At 39.8% G+C, this 19,974-nt stretch overlaps 1 pseudogene; it reads right to left on the reverse strand.

Annotated features, from left to right (window-relative positions):
- Positions 1 to 18,495, reverse strand: part of LOC136125445 (large ribosomal subunit protein eL8 pseudogene) — a 79,728-nt pseudogene extending 61,233 nt beyond the window's left edge.
- Positions 18,496 to 19,974: the final 1,479 nt, after the last annotated feature.

The following is a 19,974-nucleotide window of genomic DNA, read 5'->3' on the forward strand; positions in this document are numbered from 1 at the left end:
AACTCATGTGATTCTCATAACAACACTACAAGGTAGATATTATATCCATTTTTTAAAAATATCAGGAAATAAAGGTTCAAGGTTGACTCTAAGATGGTGTAACTAGTAAATGGCAGAGCTGGAATTTCAACTCAAGCTACTTGTTTCAGAATATAAATTACTCAATTATACTGACTTCCCATAAAGTGTGATTTTTTTTTCTTTAAAACCAGGTGAGGGAGACAATGCTATATCATGTTTTCATTTTAATGTTTTCATTCATTTACTCGGTTTTGCATTATGCCAGCCACTGAGGATACACAATCATGTTATCTCTAGTAAGGGAGACAGACAAGAAATAAAAAAAACAAATAAGCAAGAAAACAAAGAAGAGATATATGCTACCGGGAAAATGAACCAGAATTATACAGAGTGATTGTTTAGTTGAGGAAGACACCTTTAAGATAATGACATTTGATCCAAGATTGGAATATCAAGAACAAGTCCACCATGTGAAGATATGAGTATTCCAGGCAGAAAGAACTGCAAGGGCAAAGACCTTGAGTTGAGAATGAGCTTGGAAAATAATTTCCAATGTAGGTAGAAGTGGTTAGGTGATACAGATTGAATGTTTGTGTCCTCCCACAATTCATGTGTTGAAAACAATCCCCAGTGTGATGTCACTTTGAGGTGGGGCCTTTGGGAGGTAAACAGGTCATGAATGGGATTGTGTCCTTATAAAAGAGGTATCAGAGAGTTCCCTCGCATCTTCCACTATTTAAGGTTACAGTGAAAAGACACTGTCAGTGATGAAGCTCGGCCTGACCAGGCACTGAACCTGCCAGCAACTTGGTCTTGGATTTCCCAACTTCCAGAACTATGAGAAATAAATGTCCATAGCTTATAAACCACCTAGTTTGTGGCATTTTGTTATAGCAGCCTGAATGGACTAAGACAGTAGGGAAAGGAAGAAAGTGGAGGGAGATAAGGAATAATAAGTTAGACAGTGTGCCTGGAGAGTGAGAATGAGAAGAGGATTCAAGGGCAGGTAGAGGTAGACAAAGCAGGGCCTAGAAGGCCATGCTCAGCCCTGAAGAACAATGAACAACCAAAGTAGTGTTTGCAGTAGTTAGGTAATGTAATCAGATATTTTTGACATGCTTTGAAAACTTACTCTGACTGCCCAACAGATAAACAAATGGAGATCATAAGAATCAGAAAAGGGAGAGTAGTCTGGAGACTATTTCAAATAGCAAAGACAAGAGATGGTTTCCTGGTTTCCTTGACTCGGGTGCTGGTGATGGAGATAGGAAAACATGGATGGATTTGAGATACACTTTGGATGTAAAATTGACAAGTCTTGGCAGATGTGAGAAGGAGGTATTAAGGTTGACTTCTAAGTTTCTAGTTTTTATTATGGAATGAATATATCATTCTCTATGTGCACCAAGTTGGGTTGAAAAAATTCTGAGTTTCACTGTGGACCTTTGAGGTCAAGAAAGGTATATTAGTGAAGGATAAAAACTAAAAAGTCTAATGAGTTTGATAAATATTTATTTATATTTCTTTCCATTTTTCTGACCATGGATCATCACCAGTTACACACATGCACATACAAAATTTTGACACTGGAAATGTTATGGACTGAATGCTTGTGTTCCCCCAACACAGCAATTCATATGTTGGAGATTTAAGCCCCCATGTGATGGTATTCGGGGATGGAGATTTTAGGAGATAATAAGGGTTATATGAATTCATGAGAATGGGGCCCTCATAATGGGATTAGTGCCCTTATATAAGAGACACCAGAGTGCTTGTTTCCTCTCTTTCTGCCCACACATAAAGAAGAGGTCATGTGAGCACAGAAACATGATAATGGCTACTTACAGGCAAAGGGAAGAGGCCTCAAAGTGAAACCTATCTTTCTGGCACCTTGATCTTGGACTTTTGGCCTCCAGAACCATAACAATAAATTTTTGTTGTTTAAACTAACCATCCGATGGTATTCTGTTATGGCAGCCCAAGCTGACTAAGATATGAAATTAACTGGTGAAGTGGAATTTAATGAATTGACAAATTCCAGATGCCATTTCCATTCTGATTCATCCTCAGATGATTTTATTGAATATATCATCTGAAACCCAATGGAAGTACCTCTACATCCTCTGCACGTGGCAATATTCAGAAAATGTGTACTCCCCATCCATTGGTCCCTACTTCTGGAAATGTCTCAGAACAGACTTCGTTTCTAAGATGAGAGAGGGAGAAAGAACAAATATTCACCTCAACGAATTAATCTCAGTTTACCCAGATGAATCTAAAGATAGATTCGCTGTAAGATACATTCCAGTATCAATTACCTCCGTTGACTCAGATGATTAAACTAATCAACTGCCTCTTCCTGGTCTTATTTACTAGTTAGAGATTACAGTTAAGTCCCTGACATATGAACAAGTTCCATTCCCAGCGTGGGTTGGTGAGTCCCAATTTGTTTGTAAGTCCAACAAAGTTAGCCTAGGTACCCAACTAACACAATCGACTATATAGTACTGTACTGTAATAGCTTTATAATACCTTTCACACAGATAATACATAAAAAACAAACAAACACAAAAAGTAAACATTACAACAGCTGGCATACAGGAGCTGGCATCGAACAAACAGGCAAGGAGAGTTACTGACTGGAGGAGGGAGAGGAGGTGGGTGATGGTAGAGCTGAAGGATCATCAGCCATAGGAGACGGAGGGCAAGATGCAATTTCACTCATGCCTGACGTTGATGGCACAGGTTCTGGTTCCACTGATGGCTGGATTCAATTCTATCTACCTCCCTTAAAAAAACGATCCAGTGATGCTCTTTTTATCTCCTCATAGATGACACGGCAGCACTGGATCACATTCTGAACAGCTGCTGCAAACTTCATGCAGTATTCTACGTTTGGGTTCTGTGCCTCAAAAACTAACAATGCCTCCTCAAATAAAGAAAATCCCCTTGCTATTTCCAGTATCATGAATCTCTTCAGTTCTTCAGTTACTGCTTTCTCTTGTCTCTCTTCATCTTTTCTCTGGGCCTCCAATTCCATCAAGTCTTCATTAGTAAGCTCCTCGTGTTGCACAGCAATAGTACTGTACAGCAAAGTACACAAAAGCACAACCACTAGAGGATGCATGCACGTGAAACTGTACACCAGACACGTGAACTAACTTACGTGATTGGACATGAGAACACACGTTCACATCTTTGAAAGTTCTCAACTTGAAGGTTCCTATGTAGGGGATTTACTGTACTCAATTGAACAAGGAAATCTTTCTAATAGAAGAGCAGTCAGAAAACTTCTTCTGTAAAGGACCAAAGAGTAAATATTTTCAGTTTTGCAGACTAAGTGGTCTCTGTCACAACTACCCAATCTGTGGTAGAGTGAAAGCAGCCACAGACAATAAAGTAAAGGGCATGGCTGTGCTCCAATATGACTTTGTTTACAAAAGCAGGCAGAGGTAAGATTTGGCCCATGAGCTATAGTTTGCCGATCCCTATAATAGAACATTGTTTTGGTCACATATTATGTTTTCAGATAATTTCATAATTACTTTAACATATTACACATACATAGGGCAAAAGCTGAAATCATAAGTGCCTTTGTAATCATTACAGGGCATAGCATATGTATATAAATATGTGGCTGTCTGTTAATATCATTCCCAGAGTGTCATTCACTATTTATCTGGTAAAAGTCCAATCTGCCTTTGGGAAACCACTCCTTCAAATTACATGGATTCTGGTGTGGCTCTCATAGTTTGCCTTCCAATAATCCATGAGCAGCTTACACAGGCCAGTTAAAGCATTCCATTCCGCTAGTCAAAGAAAAATTAGCTCAAAGATAAAAGCAAGTTACAAAGCTTGGATTATGTATGCATAGAGGGAGGGATAACTTTGTTCCTCCTCTAAAATATGAGGCCATAAAGATGATGTAATGCGAGACTCATTAGAATCATCTTCCAAAGCTACATGAACGAAGTCATCTATAGTATCAGCAAATGAGATCAATGAAATGAAAGAACAGAACTATCCAGCATTGCAATGACAGAATCTGAGGCCCAGAATCAAGCCTTCTGTTACAAAAACAATAAACTCCTCTTTTTAATATCTACTGGAAAGTGGATCTCCAATGCTTGTAAACAAAGGGATTTGGAAAATAAAATTTCACTATAGATACTACAAAATCACAATGAAATGAGGCAATTTCAAAGAGTAAGACACGCCAGTATCGTAACTGTACCAATGGCTGACTTGATTAGGGAAGAAATAAGTAGTAATTTGGGGGTATGGTCTTGTAAGAAAAATTACAGAATGCCAGGCTGCTAGGAAAAAGTTTTATGACATCACATCTGAATTAATGTTTAAGAACTGCAGAATACTTCATAGACACAATGGATCGTAGATATATGGATCATTCCCTAGTGCAGTATAACTTTATGGACAGGCAGAGAATGAAAGCTTTTGAAGTATTAGTGAAGTACATAAAACAGAAAGAAAAATAAAAGTGCAAATATACTTTAAGAATACAGAATAGTCCCCAGATATGAAAGTCTTCAGTGTAGCCTGACTGATTTTTTTGACATGTCTAAAAGAAGAATGTTTTAATCATTAGGGGAATATGATGAGCCTTGGAAGCAGAGTAAATGAAAGTAGCAGCTTCCACTCAAGCACAGCATAGAGAGAAGGAATATTTAACCTTGTAGTTTCCATGTTCAAGTCCTTTTGGCAGGCATTGCCAATATTGAGACAATGACAAGGAGCTATAGCCCAGAGGACAGTGTAAAACCACCTCTATTATGAGATTATAAAATGAGATGAAGCCTGAAGTCACTGTGTATTCAGCCCATCTAATTAATTCCAATCAACCATACACAGCTTTTTGTCCTGATTTCAGCATACTGAGGAGACTTCAAATTATGCCCTGTATTACTGTGGGAAAGACTTTGCCAATAGAGAGGGAATTTTCTGACCGTTGTAGTCTTTAAATATTCAAATTCCAGTGACAGTGATTTCTCACTATAAATTGATGAATCAGAATTCTGATTTTACGAATCAATAGAACGTGTTTGGCTAATGTTATGTCTGTCCCCTGGAAAATGAAACTATTCTCTGCAAGCCCACAGAGTCCAATTTGTGAGCCTCTGGAAAGGAGTAAGATCCAGACTCTGAAATGGTGAATCCTCTAGGCCAGTAAACATGTTCCTTCTGCTGTCCTAGGTCCTTCACAGCCACTGAAAAGGGAGCCTGCCAGGTCTATCAACTGGAAACTTCCCCAACAAAACCACTCATTGTTCTGTCTCTATTCCTGTGTCTCTTGGCTCTGTCCTCTAGGATCTTGGTTCCAGGCTGTGGATCATCCTGCCTTTGCCTTAAATAATAGCCTGTATCTGACGGAATAGTTATTTTTATAGTATTTCCTGCCTGTGGAAGTAAAGATGTCAAGAACTTCTCATTTTGTGCTGTCTCTATCCCTTTTAGCCCGTGTTAATGGTGTTTCTGCCAGTATAATTTCTTTAAAACATTGTGGGGTTTCTATGAATTATATTTTGTTGCTCAAGCCATTCAAAAAACTTAACATTCACTAATTTCTTTGAGGTAGACTTTCTTCATCCAGGGCCCCTTGTGAAGCTGAAGTGGGATAATTCCCTTAGATTGTTTACCAGAGAGTGTCTGCAAGTTATATCCTTTAGACGGTTAGGGGGCCTTTGCCATCAGAAAGGACCCCTGAGGCACTATCTTAAATCCTTTCTATAGTTTACAAAAGGTTTTGCAGTCACACCACTAGCTTCATCCTTACTCCAAGACTATTGTCCTGATAGTGCTCTGAATTTGATCTTTGCCATGAGTTCTTTCCTTACTTTGAAAATCTTTTGCCATCTGGAGAGGCTTGGAATTAAAATCAATTACATTTTCCAACCCAGAAAGTCATGGTTTTATTTATCTTTCTACTAAATTTTGCTTGAAAACTAAATATTTCCTTTTTTACCTTATCTCTCTCTTTTTCTACATCTTATGATGCATGACTAAGAGAAGCAAGTTGGTAGTTTGAATATTCTGCTTGGAAATTTCATTAGGAAACCCACGAATTTATTAAGCTTATTTTCTATATCACCCCATGATAATTTGAATACCCAACTGTGTTGTCAAACTTTTTTCTAATTTCCCATAATAATTTTACTGACCTTCCAGCTTTTATTAATACCTTCTTTGACATCCTTGCAAATTTTCTTAGCAGAAGACTCAAAACCCTTTCGTTTTCCATTTGCAACCTAATCTCAAAGACAGTGACAAGTTTTAAGTTTTTGTTATAGGAACACTCTGTTCTTGGGTGAATTCTGTTACAATTATCTATTGCTGCATTAAACGCACTCATAAAACATTGTGGTGTAAAGCAACAACCATTTGATATGCTCACAGATTCTGTGGTCATGAATTCAGGAAGGGCGCAGAAGGGATGGCTCTTCACCTCTCATGATGTTTGGGCCACAGCTGAGAATATTCAATTGACTAGGCATGACTCTTGTATGGCCAGGTACAAAAATCATTTGAAGGTTACTTCAATTAGATGTCTGACACTATGTAGGGGTGACCAGAAACCTGGCCTCAGTTGGGATTGTTTACCAGAACACCTATACATGTTCTCTCCATGTAGCTGGGCCTTCTTGAAACAGAAAAGCTAGGTTTCAAGAAGAAACATCAGGAGAGGAAACATTTCAAAAGACCCAAATGGAAGCCCTAAGACTTTTCTGACCTAGTCTTAAGAATCATACAGTCTTACTTCCACCGTATGCTATTGTTCATTGTAATCTTAGATCTCATATATTTTGTTGATATTTTTTCTGTAAATAGAATTTGAATTGTGTCTCTGAGTTCAGCCCAGTTTCAAATGGAAAGGATTTAGAGTCCACTCATTAATGTGAAAGCAGGAAGCTCACATCACCAAAGAGGAGGTCAGATGGAGATATTATTAGACCATCTTTGGAAATATGTCATAGACCATTGAATTAAACTACTGAATAAGAAGGAAAATATGGGAAAAGTAACTGTGAAGCCACAAGCTTATGAAGAAAAGACAAGTGACTACAGAAAGTAAAATGAAGCTTAGTATTTTTGGAGAATCACAGTCCCTGTATCTTGCCACGAAATTCCATCCTTAGAGAAAAAGGTAAAATAACATACTAGGGCCACTACAGGATAATGTTTGATACCTTACTCCCCACAGGACTAGACGTATTTTGCCTTCAGCAAGAGATAAGGAAATGTAAGTTGAACTGGAGTGAGGCAAGTCTCTGTTTTCTCTCCTGCTGTTGGTAATGATAAAGAATGGCTTATCCTCCATTCAAAAGGCAGGTCACACTTCAAGAACCAAGTAAGACCAGGATGAAGTCCTTGGAAGAAAGAATTTGGTTGATCAGGCATGGGTCTGGTCAAGATGCTATGGAATAAAGACAAAACTATTCAGTGGTAGGGACTGGGGAAGTGCTGGAATTGGTCGTCAATCATAGCAAAACTCAAATCACAAAGTATGTGAACACATAGATATTTAGATTAAACATTGCTTATAATGTCTTCCTAGTTGGTGCTCTTAAAAGCTTTAAGGAAGCTATCCAGATGGCAAATGAGTACAGCGGACAAAGCAAAAAATTCCCAGGAGAAGTTTGCCTCAATGTGCCTTTTGTAACTGTAGTGCTTACTTAATTATTCAAAGTTTTCCAACTTGGTGTTTCCATTGGACACAAAGGATAAAAGCTGGCTTACACCACTGAGGTGAGATGGTTCCTCTAAATCTAGACCCACATTATATCTGAGGAAGGAAGCTTGACGAATCTTTCCTTCCTTGAGTTTTGTGCTTAATAACTCTACCATTCACTTTCATGCCCACTTGGTCAGTACTTCCCATCAGTAACTATTTCTCCACTGGCTATCCTGCAGTGTAGCTCTCGCTCTACTGTTTATACTGAACAGTTGATGGTGATAATCAGAGCAAGGTGAATGAGGATTTAACATGGAAATATGAAATTGTACGTTTTTGTGGATATTTATTTATAAAACAAGAATTCCAAAGACATTGCTTGCCATAATACTCTGTTTCTTTTTCCATTACATCTCTGAGATTACAACTGTGTTTGTTTGTTTGTTTTATTCTGATGCCCAAACTGAAATGCTTACAAAAGAGCCTAGCAAAGTATGCTAGATAGATAAATTAGCTGAGTTCACAGTTCAAGTAGCAGTTAAGCATGATTATGCCAAAGAAGATGTTTAAAAAACTATACAGGACTCCCCAAAAAGCTATTATCCCCATCAATGTGTATAGAAGATGAAAGGTATCCTCACTAATAAACTAATTATACATAATCTTTTCTCTGTTATGAGGTAAAGAAATGTTTTGTTCCTAATAGCATTAAACAGTCATTAAGAATTTTATTAAGAAGATGGCTATTCAGATGGTACTCATCACTATTTTTAGGTTGCATGTGTTTCCATATAAACACCAATGTTCACTGGAGTTGGTTCATTTGAAAAAGCAAAAGGCAGTAGAAGAATGTACTGAAACCTGTAGCTGCTATCAGGGCCACACCATCTGAGCACATGTGCTCATGTCTGTAAGTCCATATACATAGAGGTACTGGTCAGTGAACAACAGCATTTTATTCTAAGTTCTAGTATTCATAGCCAGTTTATAAGTGCCGTCCTCCCCAACTCCATCTCCATTTTTGCCCTTACTAAAACATAGTCTCTAATGAATATTTTAGATGTATCAATAAAATGCCTCACATCTAAGGTAAAAATGATGGTTCAAGGTTGTCAGTCTTGGTATGGTTTCAATGGAAATGATAAATTCTTGTCAGTTACAAACCATCTTGTAGCCAAGTCACAGGTACAAAGAATCAAAGATACAAAAGAGTAACTTCCAGAAAATCTTTTTAAAATTATTATCAGGGTGCTTATGTGTTCTAGACATGTCCTTAAATACTTTTGATAAGGCAGTCCAGAAACACCAATTTAAAACGTGGACAAGCCCAAAGAGTGGCAAATCTCCTGGCACATCGCCTATGAAAGTGAGGCAAAAGCAATGGTTATTCTACCCAGTCTCCATAATTATTGCCTTGTCTCTTCTGGGTCTGATTTTTCTCTCCATTCACTCATTAGTTTTACAAATATTTACTGAGTGCCTTCTATTTCTCAGACACTTTTCTAGGCACTTAGGATATAATCAATGATCAAAGCAAAGCTTCCTGCTCTTGCTGAGTATTCACAGTTGGATCAGAGTAAAGTGAGGAAGTCATACAATAAACATATATAATAGATAAATCATGTGGTATTTACGATGATGACAAAGGCTATGTAAACAAGGTATCTGAAAATGTAGGGATTGGCGCCTAGTAGAAGTTTTTAACAGGGTGTTCATGATAGACCTCCTTGAGAAGGTGTAATTAGAACAAAGATTCCAAAGAGTCAGCAAGTGCTCATGAAAAGATGGTCAACATCAGTAGTCGTCAGGGAAATGTAAATCGAAACCAGGTAAGATACTCCTTCATACCTACTAGGATGGCTATAATGAAAAGACAGAAAATAACAAGTGTTGGCGACGATGGGGAGAGATTGGAACCTTCACTCACTACTGGTGAAAATGTAAAACGGTGCACCTGCTTTGGAACACAGTTTGGCAGTTCCTTAAAAGTTAAACATAGATACCACATGCCTCATCAATTTTGCTCTTAGAGGAGTAAAAACCCAGGATAAATGAAAGCATAGGTCCACCGAACAACTTGTATGTGAGGGTTCATAGCCACATTGTCTATAATAGCCGATAAGTGGAAACAACACAAAATTTCATCAGCTGATGAGTGGATGAATAAAGTATGGTGTCATACTATTCAGTAATGAAAAGTACTGATAAACATTATGCTGAGTGAAAGAAACCAGTCATAGAAAGCCGCATATTACATGATTCTACTTGTATGAAATGCCCATAATAGGCAAATCCATAAATATATAAAGCAGATTGGTAGTTCCCTAGGGTTGGAGGTGGAAGGGAATAGGGATTGGCTACTAATGATTACGAGAAGTCTTTTTGTGTGATGGTTGCACAACTCTGTGAATATAAGGCCATCGGAATGTACACTGTAGATGAGTGAACTGTATGGTATGTGAATTACATACCTCAATAAAGCTACTTTGTGTATACATATATGCACATATATCTATGCACACACGTGTACATGCACACATGCGTGCACACACACTCACATAAAAGAACCAACTAGGTGGATATTTGAGATGACAAGCGTGCATTTTAGGCAGGCTGGACTGCTAGAGCAAAGATCTAAGTTAGAGGCAGAAAAACAAGGAGTGGCCAGCATGGCTGGTACAAAGAGAGTGAAAAAATAGAAGAGGCCAGAGAAGGGGCAGGAGGCTGGGCCACGTGGCCTGGTATGTTTTAGCAAAGGTATGGCTTTTACTCTGGATAAAATCAGAGCATCGTACTTTTTTGAGAAGAGGCACTCCATGATAAAAGTCATGCTTTTGAAAGGATATCCTTGATCTCCCATGGTCTTTCCTGAGGATAGTATAGCAGAGGCCTTTCCCTTGGATTTGGGAGGCCAAGGACAGAAGCAGAGAAACCTGTTGGGAGGTTATGAAATAATCCAGGTGAGAAGGTAGAACCCACAGGATTTGCTGATGGATTTTATATGAGGCATGACAGAAAGAGAGAATTCAAGGATGACTCCAAAGCTTTTCGCCTTGGCAACTGGCAGGATGGAAGTACCCCCAACCATGTGAGGAAGGACATGGGTGGTGCAGGTGTGAGGGTTGCAGAAACCAGGAGTTTAGTTTAGGGCATGTTGAGCTCCATATGCTCTTTAGAGATCCAAGTAGAGATATTGAGTAGCTGATATTGAATAACATTGAGCCTTACTGTATTTTACCTTTTCACAGGAAAGGTGATGGGAGATCAAGGATATCCTTTCAAAAGCATGACTTTTATCATGGTGTGCCTCTTCTCAAAAATGTACGATGCTCTGATTTTATCCAGAGTAAAAGCCATACCTTTGCTAAAACATACCAGGCCACATGGCCCAGCTCCCTGCCTCTTCTCTGGCCTCTTCTATTTTTTCAGTCCCTTTGTACCAGCCATGCTGGCCACTCTTTTTTTTCTGTCTCTAACTTTCTAACCAGAAGTCGTGGTTCAAAATATCTTTAATGATATTTAAACTTCCTCAGGAGCAAGGAAACAATTAACTTAGGTTGTACTCCAATTGCTAAACAAAAGCATTGGCTAACCCCAAGTGATGGGAAACATTATCCTAAAGCTAACATTGGTACTAACAAGAAAAATAACCATGATTTTTAAAGCACATACTATGTGCATTCCATTGACATCATGTCTAATTCAACAGTTTCTCAGGAAAGTATTAAGATGCAGAAAATAAGTTACTAAACTTACCCAAATACACAAAACTAAATGCGTGGTCAAGCCACGATGTAACCACAAAGCTGTCGAACGTTGTCCAAGGCCCCCAGCAGGGGGTCTTGAAATACAATTTGAGAAACACAATTTGAGAGGCCTGAGTTCTAGGCCAGAACCTTGATCATTCACTTGAGACACCTTGACCAAAAGTGACCTTTTAGGTGCTATAGTTAAACACTCTGAAATAGATATATTTCATATATATTGGTTTTTCTGGAGACTATATACGCTAAAATAAAAGAAAGTGATCTGAATTGCTTTTAGCACCACACTTGTCCAAACTACATTAACTGAACTCATTGATGTAAACTGCATTGCCCTGGGTGATGTCAACAGCAAAACACTTCTCTGATGAAACATCTGTCTCTGCTGCCACAACTTTGTATGTGTCGTAAAGAGAAAAAACTTGAGAACAGCCGGCTCCTTTTGCCTTATTGGTCAGAAAAGGGGATTTTATATATATATATATATATATATATATATATATATGTGTGTGTGTGTGTGTGTGTGTGTGTGTGTGTGTATATATATATATATAGAGAGAGAGAGAGAGAGAGAGAGGGAGAGGGAGAGGGAGAGAGACAGACAGACAGAGAGACAGAGAGAATGATGATGAATAAGAAATGGATAGAAACCAGGGCAAAGTTTAGGGGAAAGGGAAACAGCAGGAAGTCTGAAGACAACTGGCTGATTGAGGCATAAAATTAAGTATAAAGTAAAAACCTATTTCAGGAAATATACATTTATTTTCAGAGAAAGATTTAAACCACTTTAAAAATCAGCAAGAGAAATATTCATGTTACTGGAGATTCAAAAATTAAAGGAAACTGGAAATCAAGTGTCACAAAGTTAACAGACTTTGGTCTATCACTTACAGTAAAATACCCCAGAGCTACCTTAAACCCAGGGAACCAGCAAAGAAGGAAATTAAGAAAAATAAAAGAAAAAGAGGTTCTTAGCTTTGAAAAGACTATACAGAAGTAGAAAAGAGAAAGGTGTTAAGTCGGGAAAGCATAAAACAAGACAAAATTGGAGCGGTAATTATGGGTATGCAAATGACTGCTTCCCAAAGCATATGTGGTAGGTTAAAATATTACTTTAAATAATGATTTAGAAATTTGCTTTTTAAAAAGCTCTTAGCGCGTATCTGGTGATTCTCTTTGCAAGCACTCCGAGCACGTCCAGAGACCGTGGGAGACTTGGCCCACACACCTATAGCTGCCACACGCATCTCCAGTGGGCACCGGGCCTCTGGTTATCTTCCAAAGAAGAGCCAGCTGACGTTTTGTTGTATGGTCTTAACATTTATTTTTTGCTAAGTAAAATGCAAACAAATCATCTCTTGAGCACGACAGGCCTCCTAGGATAAATCTGGCCTATTATACACTTAATTGATTCAATTTGCCTTTGATTATTTGGCTGGCATTTTCACAGAAAACAAGTCTAGTGCAGAGATGACCCAGTTCTAAAAAAATTCTTGCCACTTCATATAGAGTAAGCTGACAGAAGCAATGCTTACAAAGTGTCCACATTATGGTAAAGTGGTAGCAAATCTAGAAAATTGGTTATTGTTAGCTTTAAATTGTTATTTGGTAATGATTGTAAGGATTTTGCTAATATCTGTTGTGCTGAACCAGCCCCTTCCATTTGCCTAATAATTTAGTGTGCAACTACTCTTTTCTATTTACTGATGGATGAAGCTAAATCTCAGTTATCTACAGGCATCTCCATGAAAGGTGACCTAAGTATAGCAGGCGATTATGTTTTTAGCAATTCTGTTGTAAAAAAAACAGAAGTCAGCACGAGCTAACTTACACACAAAAATAAGTTATTGGAATGCTCTCATTTAGTTAAATACAAAGTTGTACAACTAGTTCTGGGAAAGCAGGCGCTACCCAGGGTGGCCCAGAGGTCTTAGTTTCAAAGTCTGTAGGAAGAGGATGTAAATGGCCAAAATTGGGTTATATGCTCAACCTTGGGGGAGGAGCAGGGAGAGGAGATGGTTCTGGAATGCTGGTAGGAAAACCAACAGACAATGGTATCCACCGCCTTTACTCTAGCTCTTATCAGTGACAAGTTCTGTCCCACCTCAGTGCCTTTATAACTTGTTGGTCTCCCTGCCTGGAATGCAGATGTTAGCTTAACTGGTTCCACCACGTTATTAAGATTCAGCTAAATGTCCCCTGTACAGAAAGGTCTTCCCTAATTATCCCAATTGTAATTGTCACAAGTACCCCTTTTATTCATTGCACTTATCAACTCCTGACTTATTATATACTATACTGGGATACAAACTCCACAGGAGCAGAGATGGTCCTGAAAGTCCAGGATGAATGAATGAATGAGTGAGCGAATGAATGTTCACATAAGGAAGTGAACTCTCAAGGTCTTTGGAATATGCCTGATTACAGCCTTGCTGACTTCTCTGCCTCCCTCTTTGTGCCCCTTCTCCTACCCCCATGGATACAAACAGCATTCAATGTGGGCCAAGCTTGTCTCTGGGGTTTCTACTCCAGGAGTCGGTTTCAGGGGAAGTGGGGCTGATGCTGGGCCATGGCCCTGAGCTGGGATACTTGAGCTCTAGTTCTGCCTCCCGATGTGTCCTGGGGAAATGACTCCACACACACACACACACACACACCCCAGTACAGTTGTCTCATCTCTAAAAGGAAGCATTGGGACTGGCCCAGTGGCTCTCAGCTGGGAAGCAGTACCGACCCCCAGGGAGCATTTTATAAAGCTGTGATAGTTTGTTCGTTTTTTTTTCTTTTTATCATCAAGTATAGTCATTCCTAAGCAGTTATATGTTGAAATATATAATACTGCGAGTTAATTTCCAATTATGCCTACTTCAAAGTAGAGTTAGGGCATTAATGTTTGAAATTATGTTTGTGTGTAGGTAGGTTACACAATCTATTATTTTAATTCAAGAGAGTAAAGGGGGCTTCCCTGGTGGTGCAGTGGTTGAGAGTCCGCCTGCTGATGCAGGGGACACGGGTTCGTGACCCGGTCCGGGAGGATCCCGCGTGCCGTGGAGCAGCTGGGCCCGTGAGCAATGGCCGCTGGGCCTGCGCGTCCAGAGCCTATGCTCCGTAACGGGAGAGGCTGCAACAGTGAGAGGCCCGTGTACCGCAAAAAAAAAAAAAGAGAGAGTAAAGGAATGGTATAAAAACATGTGTTTTTAAAATAGGGAGCTTTAAAAGAGGAAAACAAATACCATATGCTAACACGTATATATGGAATCTAAAAAAAAAAGAAAATGGTTCTGATGAACCTAGGGCCAGGACAGGAATAAAGATGCAGATGTAGAGAATGGACTTGAGGACACAGGGAGGGGGAAGGGTAAGCTGGGACTAAGTGAGAGAGTAGCAATGACATATATACACTACCAAATGTAAAATAAATAGCTAGTGGGAAGCAGCTGCATGACACAGGGAGATCAGCTCGGTGCTTTGTGACCACCTAGAGGGGTGGGATAGGGAGGGTGGGAGGGAGATGCAAGAGGGAGGGGATATGGGAATATATGTATACATATAGCTGATTCACTTTTTTATAAAGCAGAAACTAACACAACATTGTAAAGCAGTTATACTCCAATAAAGATGTTTAAAAAAAAAAAAATAAGGAGGTTTGGGACTAGTGCTGCATGGCCAGGTGACTCCTGCAATGAAAACACAGAATGCATGGCTTTCTCCTTCCTCCTCTTCAAAGCCACCTCAGCGTGGCATCATGGCCTTGTCTATTGCAAATCCCCAGACCAGACACACCCGTGAGCAAAAATGAATGCAAGCACATCTTCCAAACATGGACATCAAGAGAACTGAAACTCTGGGCGGTGGCCCCAGCCTTTGTGCAACTTCTGGGGCAGATCTGCTAAGACCCAGGGGCCGTGGTCACAGGAGAAGGAGGGGGAGGTGATGGCAGGACAAGTCCGCCCACTGATAATGAAATCCTGCATGCCGTCATGACAGTCCTTCTTCAATCTAGACCTCCATCCACACTTTCCCCAGCTCTCCTGGTCTACGATGAACTCTGAACTTTATCTGCCATCAGGATACTCACTGCCACTTTATATTTTCTACTTTCAGACCCCTGGCATGGACTCTGGATAGAGTAAAAGTTCTTGCTTTCCTCCAATGCATTCCTCATTTATTGCCAGAATGTTCTTTCTCAACTGAAAATCTCACTGAGTGCTAATAAACAGTGAAATCACCCAAATGAAGGACACTAAGGAAAAAGAAACAAAAACGAAGCATCTTAAGATCTGCCCCACGCAGATTACCTGCCATCCGCTGGTTACAAAGACAACCCATGCTCCGGGACAGCTCTGAAACGGTGTTATTGAATATCACTCGAGACTGTGTGCTTGCAGCGGGGGCCTGGGCTTTACTTGTCTAGAGAGATTTCCATTATTGTGGTACTGACTGTGCTATGATTTGGTTTGTACTGTGTATGGACAGGATTCTTAAGTTATGGGAATTGCTTGATAAAGACTTGTTGGCTATTGACTGATATGAAGCAAATAAAGTATCTCATGCAGGAAGATGATCTTGCCCCAAACATTCCCCAAATCGTGGTATATCTGAAACATCTTCATTTACACCATTTATCACATATGCAATACCAAACTCATTTATAGAAAGCAAAGACTAGGTGGTATAAGGTTCTTATCCTGCATAAATGCCAAATACAAGGCTCAAGTATGTTAGTGTATTAGTCTTTGCCTGGAATCTTTTCCTTTGGGGAATTTCCTTCTCCCCAAGTCCCATGGTCAGGCTCTCATCACAGGGTAGGTCCATGACCCAGTTAGGTCTTTCTTATGACTTTCATAGATCAACTGAGAAAGATCTGCTCATTTTAATCTGGGACTGTGTGTCAAAAGTCTGCTTGAGAATAAAGTCAACCAAGAGAAAACCAAAGAAGGGTAAGAGAAAGAGAAATGAGTGGCATTATTTGACCTTTGTATTCTGGCCTTACCTGAAGCCCATGGTCATTTTGAATTTTACTTAAGCAAGTTTGAGTTGAGCTTCTGTCACTTGAAATGAGAAGTCAATATTAACTAATACATATGGAATAAATACTAATAATTACAGAGAAATAGCTTTTACTCTAAACCACTCTCATTTTCACTCTTTATTCTGTTGTGATATGAAAAGTTCAGTACACACGGATCTAAGCATTTAATATATAAATTAATCTTTAACATATGAAGAAAATTATTTTATTATCTCCTTTACAACTGCACGATCTCAGACAGCTAGTCATTTTCAGAGCTGTGATTCCTTCTTGTTCTTCTCTGTCATACAAGTTTGCCTCCCTGAATACTATCAAAACTTTGACCTCTTTCTAGGTCAGGAGTCATTACCTCATTGCACAAGGGTGAGAATTTTCCAGCTATTCTACACCTGTGTTCCACAAACAAATTCCTATAATATTCACAGGAACATAGAGAAATGGCTTGATGGGCTCTCCAGCATTCATTAGATCAGCATTGAAATTCTGACTTTGCCTTTTATTCATTGCATTACATGAACCCATGTATCATTTTCCTTTCCTGAAGAAAATGCCATATGACTACTATCTACCTCAAAGGGTGGTTGTGAGATCTAAGTGAGCTAAAGTGCAGCAGGCATGGTCCATGAAGGTACAGGGCAAGTGCACAGCAAATGCCGCTATCAGGACAAGACCATTTGGCACTCCAGCACAGCCCATCTCTTCAGTACAATCCACCACACCTGCCCCTATTTCTGATACTGTTGGCAATCACTCTGGGCCAGTATAAAGCTACTCCTCCCTAAAGCCTCCGAGTCTATTTTTCTCATCTCAGTCAGTCATCACACAAAACTTGAGTCATTGTACTTGCTGGAAGAATGCTCCAGAAGCCTGCCCACCATAGTCCTCAGAGCCTGTCCATGAATCCTCAGAGCTGCTAAAACAAGGAGCTTGTCCCTGGAGAGCCCATGCGGTTCCTCTCCTCAGTGTTTAGTATCTGAGAGTCTGTTTCCCTTTTGCCTATCGCTTCACATGGTCCTGCTTAAATAAGGACCATCTGACTATGAAACATGCCAGAAAAGGTCACAGAAACCAAGTTCTTGTAGAGAGCAGGATCTTTTTTTTCCTTTTTTTTTGGTTGTGTTGGGTCTTCATTGGTGCACACGGGCTTTCTCTAGTTGCGGCGAGCGGGGGCAACTCTTCGTTGCTTTGCGCTGGCTTCTCATTGCAGTGACTTCTCTTGTTGTGGAGCACGGGCTCTAGGCACGCAGGCTTCAGTAGTTGTGGCACGTGGGCTCAGTAGTTGTGGCACACGGGTTTAGTTGCTCCACAGCATGTAGGATCTTCCCGGACTAGGGATCGAACCCACGTCCCCTGCGTTGTCCCTTAACCACTGCGCCATCAGGGAAGTCCCGGGAGCAGGATCTCAATAGGATTTCCCAACCGTCATCTAGTTGCTAGCACTATGAAAGGTAGGTCAGACCAAACCTGATCAGTCCCTTCAAGTCTGGATCGTTAAAACTAGACGAGGCAATTTTCCTAAGGCCACATAATGCCCTCGTCTATGTTTTAAGTGCAGGACGTGAAAGGAAGAAGTAAACTTGAATAATTTACTCAGAATAAAATGATGCAACCTCGGCTGGATCTGTAACAGCCTGGTAGACACACAAGGAAGGAACAGCATGTGCCAGCCTTCCTCTTCTGGAGCCATACGTCATCCCTGCCAACGCCTACGAATCCCTCTTCCACCCCTCCTGCCTGAGTTATCTGCAGTTCACAGAGTCTTCCTCACTTAATTACTCTGTTTAATGCATTTTTGCAAAGGCATTAAATGAGTGCTTCTGAGAGCTTAGGGCATACCTGCTTTCACTGCTACAGCGCCCCCAACGCTGTGTTGCACAAACCTTGCTCCACCCACCCCCAGTGCCTTCTGGGATTGATGGCCCACCTCCCTTGGCTTCTGCTGTCTTCAATCGCTGGGACCATGCTGTGTGCCGAGGTTCAATAGACGGCATCCCTTCGTGACAGTTAATTTATACTTTTTCCAATTCATGATAATGCTTCTAGAATTTGAAGAATCTAATTTGCATGAAATCTGTGAAGAATTCAGACTAAAACTAAAGGGCTTGTGCTTCAAAAAATATATCAATTTTACTATATTAAAACATTGTAATATATTGTTAAATGTAATAAATAATTATATATTTGTATAATGCAACTATGTAATAATCATTATATTTGAATATAATAAAAATTAAAATATGAAATTATTTTTATTACATAAAATATATTTGTCAAAAAATAATTTTCTAAAACATATATTTGTTGATATTTCTGAAAATACCTTCAAATCTTTCATTCTCTCCTATCTATTAATTTCTATAACTAATACCAATAACAGCAACATATTTAAGACTTTTACGTTTTTCCTCTGTACCGCCAAACGCTTTTAGTGTCATCCAGCTATGGACTTGGACACTATTGACGCTGATAATGAATTGTGTTAGTGCTCGTTATGCTGACAAAGCATTTATGTACAGAATAGGTGCTAAAAGATTTATGGATGTGAGTTAATGAGTAAACAAGTGAACCGATGATCAGCTGAATGGATAAACCAATGAACAGATAAACAAATGGATGGAGATGGTCCCCTCTCAATAGCAGCCCACACTAGGTGTCAGTCGCTGCATTAATAATGACATGGATATTATCTCAATCTCTTCTCACAACAACCTTAGGAGGAGGAAAAATTTAACTGTGTCTCAAGTTACAAATAACTGAGCCCAGTTCATTTAAGTTACTTGCGTGAACTAAAAATGCCACCTGTCATATCACTAAACAAAGGATTTTGCAGCCATCAGCCACTACAGCTACCTCCCTCCCTCCAGGCACAGTGACCCCTGAGGGAACTCAGGATGGAAGCATAATGCCCACCATCGAATCATCAGATTGCAGCCACCCCTGACGGTGCACCCTGAGGAAACTCAGGATGGGAAAGCACAGGATACTGGCCCTGGATGGCTAGGGTACATATCAAAGGAATGATTTCAGTGAGCCCAGACTCTTGCATCTTCCCATACATAGAAAAGCTCTAAATTACTTACCTTGAGATGCCTGGTTTTCTTTAATTAAGAGTAATCTTTTGATGTTCTGTCTACCTGACCTTTGTTGCAAAAACTCCTATATATATCCTGGATTCCCCCTTTCCTCTTCAGAGCAGTCCCCCAGAGCTATCTGAGATGCTGTGTCCTGGGCATAAGTCCTCAGTTTTGTCCGCCAAGTAAAACAGAATTCTCAACTTTTAGGTTGTGCATATTTTTCAGTTGACGCTTGCAGAATGTCACAGCTAGAAAATGGGCTTTGTCCACAAGATTTATCTGACTCCAGACTCCTTGTTTTTCCTACCACTTTAGCGTTTTTCCCAGTGTTGAACCATGATATATATCCACCCACCACCACACACACTCCATTTCACACCAACAGAGAGTGACTGT

Source organism: Phocoena phocoena, chromosome 7, assembly GCF_963924675.1.
Source record: "Phocoena phocoena chromosome 7, mPhoPho1.1, whole genome shotgun sequence".
Taxonomy (NCBI): Eukaryota; Metazoa; Chordata; class Mammalia; order Artiodactyla; family Phocoenidae; genus Phocoena; species Phocoena phocoena.